General features: G+C 37.6%; 1 pseudogene; it reads right to left on the bottom strand.

Moving 5' to 3' along the window:
• Positions 1–8,755: 8,755 nt before the first annotated feature.
• On the bottom strand, positions 8,756–9,347 carry LOC142440715 (prefoldin subunit 3 pseudogene; annotated as a pseudogene).
• Positions 9,348–14,015: the final 4,668 nt, after the last annotated feature.

Below are 14,015 nucleotides of genomic sequence, written 5' to 3'. Positions count from 1 at the left end.
AGTTAGTACCTTATTTAGTCACTTATTTAGCATTGCACATGGATGCTGATGCCACTTCTAGATAGATGTCCCCCCTAGGACAGAGGAACTTTTTCTCAATATGGTTCCCCATACTTCTCCCTCCTAGAATTTAGAATATTTGGTTCTGATAATTGTTTGCATGGCTTTTTGACTACTGTCTTCCTTCACTTCAGAATGTGAGAGCTGTGAGAATAACTGTTGGCATAACTGTTGGCATTTGATATGTGGGATATTGAATACCCACAGAGTGGACAGCCATTGTGTTCTTGAATAAGTAATTTGAAGAGGTTGTTGAATACCCGCAGCATTGCTTTCAGATATGTCTAGATTTCTCTTGGACTGTTTATGCTGTGATTCATTGTTACAGTGTCTATTTTGGCTCCCTGCTTCTTTCCCATCATGCTTGTAATGTGTATTAATTATTAATATAAGTAAGGAAATATTGAGTGATTGCTTAGAAATATCTCTGTCCATATCCATTTGTGAATCCATAATAATTGACTCAACTTAAAGAATCAAGGGTACAACTCAAAGAGGCAAACAAAGACTGGGAGTGAATGGGCTGCCCGGTGCATCCGCTCAGGAGGCACAGGTAATGGGCATGGGCTCTGGCTCCCTTGTCCTTGAAGATAAGGTGCTGGGTTTCACTCTGGGGTCATTGAAACTCTATTTATGTTGGTAGTGGGGACCTTTAATAAGGGTGAGCCTGAGATTGTTGACTCACTTGGGTTCCTGTTCACTAGATTGCATTTTGTAGCATGCTGTCATTCCTCAATTACATGTAAATAACAGCAATTTCCAAGCAACTCTTTGTATATTCCCCTCCATCTATACCCTGGGTTTTGGCTTTAGTTATTAAGCAACATTGGGACTGATTTATTTCCTGAAAGGAAAATAAACTCTCCACTTATGGAAGGTTAACTGATACATTAGCAGAAAAGAAAAATCTTTTCAGGGGACCCTGAATGGATGCTTGCTACAAAAGAATGAGCTGCCTGTCACAACAATGTCAGTCTAAGCTGTAATGGAAAAGCCAGGAGGGAAATGGAGTGTTAGCTGATACTACATGTGCAGAGATTTTAAAGTGCAGTAATTGTCACCAAAGGGGGAAACCTGGCAAGGGCCTGGTAGCCTCACACTACACTTACCTTTGTTGGTTTACTGGGTGAATTACTTCACCACCCCACCCCCATCCTGTAATGTGTAGAAAAGGAGTTTTCTAGATGGATGGAAGTTAGGCACCATGTTCTTATTCTTAACATGCCAGACTGATTCTATGCAAATTTGGGACACACACCAAGAACATTGATATTTCCTTTTTTTTAGTATTATTTTTTCCTGAACAGAAGTAAATGATGGTAAGTATGGGAGAACAATAATTGCTGGAGATAGACAATATATGTTCTTTGTTAGCTTTTTCCTTTACACCTCCCCAAAATGTGTGGCTATAGATTTCAAATTCAAGAAAGACATTATTAAAGTTTTAATAGCATTCATAAAATATTTTCAAATAACAGAAATTTAGGAAACTATATTAACATTCTCATTCTGTAGTTATTAAAACAAATGTGTACAATGTTAGGAGACTTGCCCACAACACAGAACTATATGAAGGAGCCTGCACTGATTTCTGTCTTGGTAAAAATATTTGGACATAAATGTTTTTATTCCATCTACTATTGCTGTTAGGTACCACGAATCAGTTTCAACACAAAGCGATCCTATGTACCCCTGCCCACAGTCCCGCACCATCTTCACAGTGATTGATATATTTGGACCTGCTGTTGAAGTCAAAGTGTGAATCTGTCTTACATTTTTGCTGCCCCTTCACAGTGCACGATGTCAGTTTCCAGGGACTCGTATCCTTTGATTACATGTCCAAAGTAGATGAGGCATCGTCTCTCCTGCTTTCCTTTTAAGAGGAATTCTTACTGCACTTCTTTCAAAACATTTGTTTTTCTGATGTCCATGCTATGGTTTAAAAAAATCATAATTCAACTGCATGACTTCTTCTGAGGACTTGTACTCAATTCATTGTCCAGCTTTGTCATGAATATGAAACAATTGAAAATATCATGACTTGATTTAAGTGCACTTAGTCCTCAAAGTGACATCTTTATTTCCTGGCACGATCATGTGCTTTTCTGAGGAACATGTACACAATGCAATACATCCTTTGACTTTTCACCAGCTGTTCCGATGACCCACCACTTGGCTGTCGGTTTGTTATACCGCGGTGACTTGTGCATCGCTGTGATGCTGAAAGCCTTGTCACTGATATTGCACCTACCAGCAGGCACACCCAAAAGAGACAGGTTTCAGCAAAGTGTCCAGACTAGAGACAGAGTACAGAAATAGGAATAGCTGTGCCCTTCAGAGGAATGAGCCACTGGAAACCCTAAGGATCGCACCAAAATACTGTCAGAAAATGGTAAAAGATTCATGGTCAAGTTCTGATCCACAATCAATGCTCACGGAACCATCTGTCAAGACAGCAAGCAACACATCTCCTTGGGTCAATCTGCTGCATAAGACCTCTTTAAAGTGTTGGCAAGCAAGGATGTTACCTTGAGGACTAGATATTTCTGACCTAAGCAAGGGCATTTTTAATAGGGTCATGGGCCTTTGAAAATTGGACCTTAGATAAGGAAGACAGAAGAACTGATGCACCTAAAATGTGGTGCTGGAGAAGAATATTGAAAGTACTATGGACTTCCAAAAGAACAAGCAAATCCGTTTTGGCAGAAAGAAGTACAGCCACAATACTCCTTAGAGGTAAGGATGCGGAGACGTTGTCTCACGTATTTGGACATATTGTCCGGAAGACCAGTCCCATGAGAAGGACATCACGCTTGGTAAAGTAGAGGGGCAGCGATAAGGAGCAAGATCCTCAAACCCATGGATCGACACAATGGCTGCAACAATAGATCCAACATCAGAACAACTGGTCAAACATAAGGACAATGGTGAGGATGGGGCACGACCAGGACCGGGTGGTGTTTGGCTCTGTTATGCACATGGCTGCTCAATGTCAGAACTGACTTGAGGCCATGTAACAACAGCACTAACCTTGCATGAGCATTGATCGTGGATCAATGTAAAATGAAATCATTGACAACTTCCAACGTTCCTCCCATTGTCATAATGTTCCTGTTTGTCCGTCATAATGTTCCTGTTTGTCCGGGTGTGAAGATGTTTGCTTTATTTATATTCAGTTTCACTCTATACTTCAGTCATTGAACTTCATCTGCAAAAATTTAAAGTCCTCATCACTTTTAGCACGCAATGATGTGTTATCTGCATATCACAGGCTATTAAAAAAGCCTTCCTCCCAGCCTGATGTCAGGAAAGAATCTTGGATAGCTCAGCAGGCAAATCGAAGAAGAATGGTGAACATGTATCATCCTCATATACATCATTTCTGACTTTGAAACTGGGGGTTCCTCAAGAACTATAAGTATTAAGGAATTCCTATTTTTGTCAATAGGATCCATGGTTGGTTATGATTCATATAGTTGACTGTCTTTGCCTAGTAAATGTAAAGCAAGTAGCATCTTTTTGATGTTTCTGCTTTCAGCTAAGATGAATCTGATGGCAGTAATGATACTCCTTCCCTGTTCTCTTCTGATTCAGGCTTGAATTTCTGGAAGATCCTTGTGGTTATATTGCTATGGGAATTTAGGGATTATCTTCAGTATAATTGTACTTGAATTTTATATTGATGATATTGCTTGATAATTTTCATATTCTGATGGATTACCTTTATTGTAATGGCACAAATATTAATTCCTTCCAGTCTAACGACCAGGTTGCTGTCATCCAAATTTCTTGGTACACATATTTGTGTGCTTCCAGTGCTTCATCAATGTGTTGAAATCTTTCCGTTGGCATTCAGTCAATTTCTGAGATTTTGTTTTTTGCTTATGTCTTCAGTGCAGCTTGGGCTTCTTCCTGCAGTATCCTTAGTTCTTGATCAATCACCGTCTTTTGAAGAACTTAATCCTTGACCGAATCCTTCTGGTACAGCGACCCTGTGGATCCCTTCCGTCTTCTTTTGATGCTTCCTACAACAATCAAAATTTTGATCCGGTAATCTTTCAAAATTACTACTCACTCCGGCCTTCACTATATTGAATCCCCACTTTCAGATCAAGACACACTGAGCCTTTTGTCCTTTTTGACTTTATATCCAGGTCTTTTCAGGATTCAATAAAATGCTTTCCTTTGTATTCTCAGGCTGCTGATTGATATTTCTTTTTGGGTTCTTCAAAAATTCTTTCATTTGCTTCAACTACTTTATGTTCAAGAGCAAGTTTCAGAGTCTCTTCTGACACATTGATCCTTTCTTTGTAGTCTATTAAAGACTTTGCTTTCTTCATATATCATATTATTGATGTTGTTCCCAAACAGGTCTTTGGTAATTAGTGTTTCATGCATCAAATTAGTCTTGATATGTGCTCTAAATAAAGGTGGGCATATAGTTGATGCCATATTTTGCTCTTACAGACTTCTATTAAATGTCTTCAATTTCAATCTTAACTTATGAGCCATTGATAGTATTTTCCCTGGTCAGAATTTGGCTTTCTTTTGGCTGATGATATTGAACTTCTCCATCATCTCTGCACATATGTAGTTAATTTGATTTCTTTGTTCTCCACGTGGAAAGGTTTCCATGTACAGTTTCTGTGTGTTTTGTTGAAGAGAGTCATTTGCAAGTAATAAGTCATTGTTCTTGCAAAATTCTTTCATGCGATATGAGTGTCTCCCGCATCTTCAGGGACTACCTATGACAATGTTCCACTGTCATTCATACACTTTCTGTGGTGAACTTCTCTGGAGTTTCAAACTCCAACTCATGTTCATCCAGGTGATTGAATGCAGAGAAACTCTAGAGGACAGAGGTTATACATCTTTATGGGAGTAGAAAGCCTCACTTTTCTCTTTCAGAGTGGCTGTCATTTTCAATTTCTGACCTTGTGGTTAGAAACTCTTTGAGTCATGCATTTCACCATCAGGACCCCTCAGAAGTAATACAGCATATTTATTATTCCCAGTCTGTGCTTAGTCTGGAAGCTCCACTGAAACCTGATCACTCTGAGTGTCTCTGCGGCTCTTTGAAGTGCTGATGACATAGCTTCCAGTCTCACAGGAACACAATAGCCACCACAGACTGACACACGGAGATACCTAAGAGTAGAAACATCTCTTCTCCCACCAGCAGATTTCAGCATGAGAAACCACGAATAAGCTCTGGTCTTAACATTTCACTGTGTGCCAAAGGCAAGAAAGAAAATTTCATATTATAGGGTTGTTTTTTTAAAGAACAAAATTTTAATCCAGGTATTATGAATATTCTTTATAATTACTTTAAACATTTACCTAAATTATTATCAATATGTGTCCCCATCCCTTAATCCTTACAGTAGCTTATGTAACAACAGGATCAGGTAGATGTGATAGGAAAATTTCTTATATGAAAGCAGACTGAATTCTTTACATTCATTTCTAAATACACATATAACATTGCCACTGTCAATATTTGAACTCATAAGATTGAATGTTGCTTGGAAATTCTTTAGACCTATATTCACTTTCTTTGAAGATTGCATCGTATTATCTTCATTCTTATTTTTCTCCTCATTACACAAGTTGGAAAAGTGATCAGGTATTTCTGACAATTTTTATAATGACACTAAATAAGCCTTCAGAAACAAGATTTTATTTCCGTTCTAAGAAGAGCAGCGCAAATAAAGACTAGTCTTTGATTTTGCTAGGATACATCACCAAGAAATAATAAAAGTGAATTATATATTATTCAGACATTTCTGATTAACTCCTTCCTTACCATATTAAATAACTCCGAAGCCTAAGTAACATGTCAGTTACTTAGTTTAAGCTATTATTCCATTTTGAGTTACATGTAAAATATTGCCTCTAATAAAATGGAATAATTATGTGTTTGAACATTCTAATAGTCTAAATGTACAGAAGACAGTTCATTTTTTTACTTAGTACAAATTTCTTCTTTAAATAGATATTAATTCCACGATAAATGGACTTTTTACTTGTCATTATCTTGGCACTAGAATTCAAACATTCATATTTTTGATAGCTTAGTTTTTAATAATTATTCTGAAAATGATCTCTTGTTGTCTTTTTAATTTGTTTTACATTGTACCTGACCTATTTTAAATAGGACCAACTGGAATTTTCATTTTCTGACTTTACTTTTCTGTATTGTAGTTCAAAATTATCTGGCCAGAGAATGGAATTTTGAATACTGTAGCTGTATCATTTAATGTTAATATGAACAATAAAGAGAAATACAGGGACAGTTTCCTAAATGAGTTCATTGTTAAGGTCTGAACATTTCAGGAGTCATAAAATGATCTTTTATGAGTAATATTTTTGTGTTTTGCTTAATGAGAAATATCCAAACATAAATCATTGCTTTATGTACTTTGAAACATACACTGTATGGGAAGAACTTAATAAAATTTATGGAACAGAGAAATTAAAGAAAATGGATTTTGTCCATGAACTGCTTAAAGTCTCTTTATGTGTGCATATGTGGATATAATGTATATGAATATATATCTTATTAAATTAAATAAATGTTCAATATATCACATTATATTTTTCCAATAGTTTTTTCATGAATCTTTAAAAGTATAACATAAATTTAAATATTAAGTACCCTGTTTAGAACATGTTAAAATGTAAAGTTTCATGTAACTACATAACAGTCGCATTGTGCTCTTAGCCAGTAGATTTTATTTTTAAATTTTAAAATCTACATAATTGATGAATGTAAGCATGTATGCAGATATGTGTGTATATATTAGTTGTGTGTATGTACAAGTGTGTATATCAATGTGTATGTTTTAGGATAGTTAGATAAACCAAATGAGAAAGAGATGGACGATAGTAATTTGAATGATTGATAGATAGATAGATAGATAGATAGATAGATAGATAGATACCACTGTTGTAAAATAATTTCTGACTAATAGTAACACTGGCTATACAATTTTATAAGAAGCACACTGCCTCCAATCCTGCTGGGAGGTTTGAACCACGGACACGTTGGGTAGCAATCTCTAATGTTTATCTCATAGTGCCTCCAGGACTCCTTAGATGTACAGAGAGCTAGATTTAGAGAACTAGCTGCAATCACACAGTATTTTTCAGATAAAATAAATAAAAACATGCCTTGTGTTAACATTGGAGAAGGAATCATAATCAATCAATCCTAGTTATGTAATTGTATCATTTTTCAATACAGAGGGATCAAATTCATTATAATACTGCGTTGATCAAGGACAGTGACCATTAGGAAATAACTCAACGTTGACCCCAGCTGGGGCCCAGGAGTCTACTGTTCATTCCAATTTCTGGGTGCATGCTTAGATAACATTGCTGTACCACTAACATTCTCCCCTCCACAGGATGAGCTGTACCAACTCCGTGCACACATGTACTATGTTAGTTCTGTGGGTCAGAAATTCAAGACACCCTGACTGGGATGACATCTTGAAATGAGAAGGCCCATATTCATTTCTGGTTGCTCTAGAGGACAGTCCCTCTCCTTGCCTTTCCCAGATTCTACTAGCCTCTACCGTCATTGGTGAAACACACCCTTTCGTGTCTCACAACCTTTCCTCTGTAGTCACAATTCCCTCTGGTCATAGTTCTGTGCAGAGAACAATTCGTTTTTAAGAAAGCATATTATTAAACTCAGCCTACCTGGGTTAGAAGCATACCTTAATAATAGCTCTTTTAAGCCCTCATTGAAAGCCCCTCGTGACATATAAGCTAATTGGGATTTTAAAATGTGGTTTGGCCCTTTGACTCTCGGTTCTGAATATAACCCCGGTAATCAGGATGATTTCCAACAGTTTCTCTCATGTAGGAAATACATAGGCCCCGCACTGGGCAAATTAACTTTGTGAATGGAGCTAGTTGGGAGCTAATACAGCGTTCCGTCTAGTTGATTTAATAGATCACGCTGTTGCTGTTGTTAGATGGCATGACGTCTGTTTCGACTCAGAGCAGCCCTGTGGACAATAGGAAGAAACACCGCCCCATCCTGGGCCATCCTCACAGTTGTTACGGGTGAGCCCATTGTTGCAGTCACTGCGTCCACCCGCCTCATTGAAGGTCGTCCACTTCTTTTCCTGCTCTCTGCTTTACTAAGAATGATGATGTTCTCTGGTCTCTGCAGATGAGATGTCCAGAGTCCATGAGATGGAATCTCCCCATCATTGCTTGTCGGGAGCATTCTGACTGCGCTTCGCAGTCAGAATGTGTTGGTTTTTGGGAGTCCATGGCACTTTCACCCTTCTTCATCAAAACCATAACTCAAATGCATTGATGCCACTTCCATCTTCCTTAATTAATTTCCAACTCCCACATGCCTATGAGTGATTGAATATACCATGGGTTGGGTCAGGCACATTCTGTCTTCAAAGCAATGTCCTCATTTCTCTTGCATTAAAGAGGTTTTACGCAGCAGATTTCCCCAAAGGACTCTGTTGTTTGATCTCTTGACTTGTTTCCATGAACAATGATTGTGGATCCAAGCAAGATGGGATATGTTTTTCATTTTTAAAAGTTTTAATCCTCATTTTTGCTGCTAAAATTATTCAAAGTTTAGTCAATCATTAAGAATAAATTTTGGAATATTCAAAATAATGTAGGTTTGGAAAACTGGACCACATTTCAATTACCAGTTTTATGCTTTGTTCTTGGTAGAATCATCTTTGTTTCTTCTTATCACATCCCAATGATAAACCCCCTTTATACCTCCCAATGATAAACCCTCACCATATTGACCTCCATGGTAGGAAATTGGTCCCAAAGAAAGTCAAGGTCTTCCTCGAGAGAATCAAGATTCTTTGTGGTTGTTGCTAACTTTTTTTCCAACAATGACAGAGCTTCATCGGTATCACATTTAAGCATTACTTTCGCCCCCAGCCACGGACACACTGTGTCAGGAGGAGGAAAAATGGAAGCTTTGCATTTACAGGTTATCCACAAATAAGAATTTGCTCTCCAGTGAATTGATGGACTCTTTTCTTCGGCATGTATTTGAGAACTTCTAAAGTCTGCTTCATTTCGGGAATCTGATCTGTTAGCCTCTTTTCTTTTGAGCAAGATTAACTTTCATATACTTATACTTTGATATTGTTCATCAACTTCTTTAGTACTATATCTGCAGTCCCATTCCTTGGCTGCTTCATGGCCTCAAAAATTTCCAGGTGAAGCCTCCGCCTGATCCCTGTGGCTATTTCTCCAGTGGCATGTCCCTCCTTATCAGCTACCATCTTCATGAAGCCAAGATGGAATTCTGGATGTCAATGTTTTCTGTGTATCATGATGCTATTACCTATTGGTCCAGTTGTGATTTGGGGTGATAAAACCAAAGATGAAGAACATCCTCAGCATATCTCAAGCCTCAAACTGAATTATTTAAAAACTGTAGATCTTAAGTGTGCAGTAAGACCTACATCATTCATATTCATCGAGTTCTCAATTGTTAGTGAATACAGGACCTTGGAGAGCTCTTTCAGGTCACCTGGATCAGTGAAACCTGGTGTTTGAAAAATCTTACAATTATGATAAATAACTGTAGTATGATATGATACAGTTATGATAAGTAACTGTAAAAGTATGTAACAGTCCCTTTTAATGAATGAAGAAAACTTATAGGGCCATTAGTGAGCAGGGCCTTACAGTAGTCTTATTTTTGTAGAACAGGTGTGGGTAGATGGGTGATAGAGAAAATCTTGTCAGGTAGTTGGTAAGAAGTCATTGAGTCCTTCTAGCATGAGACATAGTCCCAGGGGGACTGAGAAGCTAGTCTGACATGCAGGTTATTGTACAAACCATTGAGTCTAAGTCTACTCCAGAAGGTGTGCCCTCAGGTGGCAAGTGATGTGTGACAGACCAGTATAGCCTGAGACGTGGTCTATTCTAGCGCTGGGTGTTTAGACTCAGAGAGTTTGCCAAAGAAGTGGCTGGCAAGGAGGAGTGAAAATGTGTGAGAAGTTGGGACCTGGATTCAGGCCATTCCTTCCTCGCACTTGATAATGGATGATGGAGCCTGCCCATCTTGCCCCTTTTATTAAGCAGCATGTAGCAGCTTCTGCTCAGTGACCCACTCACAGGTTCCAGAGTTTGGGATGCTCACATGTTGAGGGAGGGTGGCATTATTCTGCTAACATTGGGCTTGAGATTTACACCAAAGAGGAATAAATGCTACTGTAAAGTTGTCAAGGTGATTTTCCAAATGCCCCCACCCTGCCCAAACCTTCACGTTCTCCTTTGACAATACCATGAGCACAGACACCAGTGAAAGCAAGTAGCAAGCAGCAACCAAAACTGCGCATTTTGCTTCCAAAATTGCAAATGCTATGCAAGGTTTGTGAATTATTTCTTTCTCATGACATGTGAAATATATTTGTTAATCCTATGAAATCCCTGCTGTCACATAATCTATGCCAAGTTTTATATAAATATGAAATTATATACAAGAAACATATAAGAACGTATATATATATATAAGTATGTCTAATAACTTTTATATGTGTCCATACACATATCTATATATTTATATAGATATATAGTTATAATTTCCCTTGAGACATAGTGGACTATACCTTGAGCTACTTATCATGAGGTCAGCAGTTCATACACACAAGCTACTCTGAGAGAAAGATAAATTAGATTGTTCTTGTAAAGAATTAATGTTTTGATGCCCAAATTGGCAATTCTACTCTGCCTATAGGGTCACTGTGCATCAGAATCAACCAGATGGTCATGAGTTTGAGTTAATCTTCAAATAGATCTTTCTGAGAATCCATGTAACATTAATCTGTGAAGTCTTTCTTTCACTAGCTCTACAAAACAAAAAGCAAACCAATGAGTGGTGACATCAATTGATTTGATGCTGAATCATAGTAACACCTTAGGGGTTTTGAGAATGTAATTACTTATGGGACAGATGGTCCCATTTTCTCCCATATACCAGCTGGTGGGATTGAATTGTGAAGGTTGCAGTGAATATCCCAACACTGTCCTGACAGTGGCACCATTACATTAAAACCTCACCTGGACACACCTATTATTGGCTAGAGACAGAGAAAATGGTTCATTCATCAATACATGTAACTGTTTTATAAGTAACGTCTAAACACATTCAAGTAGGGGTGTTTGGGCGTGACCACTAGTCTTGATCTTTTTACCTCTGAAATTTTGAGCAATATGGGGGCCGGGGGTGGTGGTGTCTCATAGCATTTGCAGTATATGTTAGAGAAACCTGCTTCTTGGCAGTTTGCTTCTTTGCAGTTTTCTCCTAGGTTTTCTGTCAGCTTTCATGTTAAATAATTTGCATTACCCCGTGATTTTAATGCGGACGTTTCATGGGGAAGGATCCAGGTGGTCCATCTAGGTGACTGCCAATGACCACTCACCATCCATCGTCACCAGCTCCTTCTCTCCCTAGCTCTCCCTTTCTTGCTCCCTCTCTCTCCTTCCTTCCCTTCCCTTCACTCTTCCTTTCAAGAATAGGAAAATATTTACCAGTTAAGAAATAAGCTCTCACAAGTCACAGCCTCTTTATCACTAATGTTGTTCAGTTCCTTTTTGATAAATTAATTTGAAAATTAGAAAGTGACATGTTCAGTCCTTTTCTTGGATAAAAAAATGAAAGACACAAACAGTGGTGGATATGATCAGCTGCAGATATTGAAAATAATGCTGATTAATTATAAAGTTGAAATAGTTCTACATGCATTGTAACTCATGAACTCCTCCCCCTCTTTTTTTATAAAGAAACACCCTTTCCAATTTTCAAAATTGTGGGCCATTTCCAAATTTCAAACAGATTGTACTCCATAAGTTCATTTGTAAATCACTGTAAGTATTTGGAGATATTCCCCCATAAAACCAGCTTGATGAATATGGTTAGGATACAAAGCCAACCTGCAAGATTCTACCTAAATCAAAATGTAATTAAAATATAGCACCAGTATTATCATAGAACCAGGCCATTCTTTGTCCAGCTGCTTCTTTTCGAAACAGTCTGCAATTTCTATGTGTGAAATGAGAACACTTGGACTTCATTTTTCTCCACATGTGCAATTGTTTGTGTCCTTCTCCTGCTTTGTTTTTTGGAAGCGCTGTTTAACAATTCAAATCAAGCTTCCTTATCAGTCTGAAAAAAAAACTCTCAGTTAGAAGCCATTTGCAGTTACAGGATGTTCATACATCATGTAGTTTTCTCTCAGATGTGACTTCAAATCAGAATCCTGTTTTGTGATCATGGCTGTAGACCTACACTATATTCCAGAAAGCTGATCCACCATTCACATGATAATCTCAGATAACTTAAAGACCAACAACGTCAAGAGATGTGATTTAAAAAAATGAATTGTATACATTAATATATAAATTAGATCATGATCAAGCTACCTTTCTATCAAGAAAACAAAATGGAAATAAGGAACAATTTTAAAAATCTTAAGACTAATATTTATTTTCAGAATAAAAAAAATCAAAGACAAAATTAATACACATTAAGTCCAGTTCATGAGATATGCATGAGATAATATATTCACAGCTCGTTAAAGCCTCACCATATGAAGTTTCATGCAACATAAAATCACATAATCTGTGAAATTATAGTCTGTTTTTCCCTGTGACAGTAGTGTTTTATTGTATATATATATATTTGTATGTATATATATATAGAATTATAATATGTATATTTATTTATACATTTATTTATTTCAAGATGGCTACTTGGTTGATACAATGCAGATTATTCTAAGAGCTAAGCATCAGAATTACAGAATTACACTATAAGATATATATATATATATACTTAATTACATTAGATATAAATATTTGTATAAATGTATGTCTGCCCTCTTAAAATATTCTGAACAGAAAAGTGGGTGAAGGGAGACATCAGACATCATATGTGACAAAATAATAATTTATAAATAATCTAGGGTTCCTGAGGGAAGGGGAGCGTGGATGGAGGGAAAAATGAGGAGCTGATGCCAGGGGCTTAGGTGAAGAGCAAATGTTTTGAGAATGATGAGGGTAATGTGATGAATGTACAGATGTGCTTTACAGAATTGATTTATGTATGGATTGTGATAAGAGTTGTGTGAGCCCCTAATCAAATTATTTTAAAAATTCCCAAATGCAAAAAAAAAACCCTGATGAAACAATCGTTGATCACTCAGGTGTGACCCCAAAGGTTAGCAATCCAAGGTATCATCGCTTCCCTTGGAGTAAATACCTGGCAATGTCTTCCTGGAAGTTAAAGTGCAGGAAATGGAAAGGGACAGTAAGACTCTGTCACACTGATTCACTCAATAGGAGATAGACCTGACTCCATGGGATACGCCAACTCCCTTCCAATCTCTCTCCAGATTCTCAAGAATGACACATTATGACAGCTGATGGGTGTACATCCTCATACCAGAAAAAAAGGCCACGACTTTACAAAGCAGACCCTCAAGGAGGACAGAATGGAAATGTATCTCAAAACTCTCACTGTCATCAGTAAATTATGACTTATAACAAACTTAAAAAAGAGTAGAACTTCTTCCATGGGTTTAAATGTTTACACCAAGCCTTATATTTTGCCTGTGGAACCAGTGGTGAGTTTAAACATCTGATCTTGTGCTTAGCTGTCAATTCTTAGCCTAGGTCCCTCATCCCCCAAATCTGTGCCACGCATTCCCATGACCTAATTCAGAAAATGACAAGAACCTGAGGACGATCATCACTTGTTCTCCATTTCTTCATCATATCCTTTACAAGCCCCCGACATGCTTGTACACTGAAAGCGGGGAAATAAATGGATTTCTCTCTCTCTCAGGAACAAGCACTATCTCCTTCAGAGCCTTCATTTGGGTTCTGTTTACCTACTGAAAAGCGATGCTCACGTGATTTCAAAGAATGCGTCCTTACGGAAC

Source organism: Tenrec ecaudatus, chromosome 2 (assembly GCF_050624435.1).
Source record: "Tenrec ecaudatus isolate mTenEca1 chromosome 2, mTenEca1.hap1, whole genome shotgun sequence".
NCBI classification, from domain to species: Eukaryota; Metazoa; Chordata; class Mammalia; order Afrosoricida; family Tenrecidae; genus Tenrec; species Tenrec ecaudatus.
This window is presented reverse-complemented; position numbering and strand designations above follow the sequence as displayed.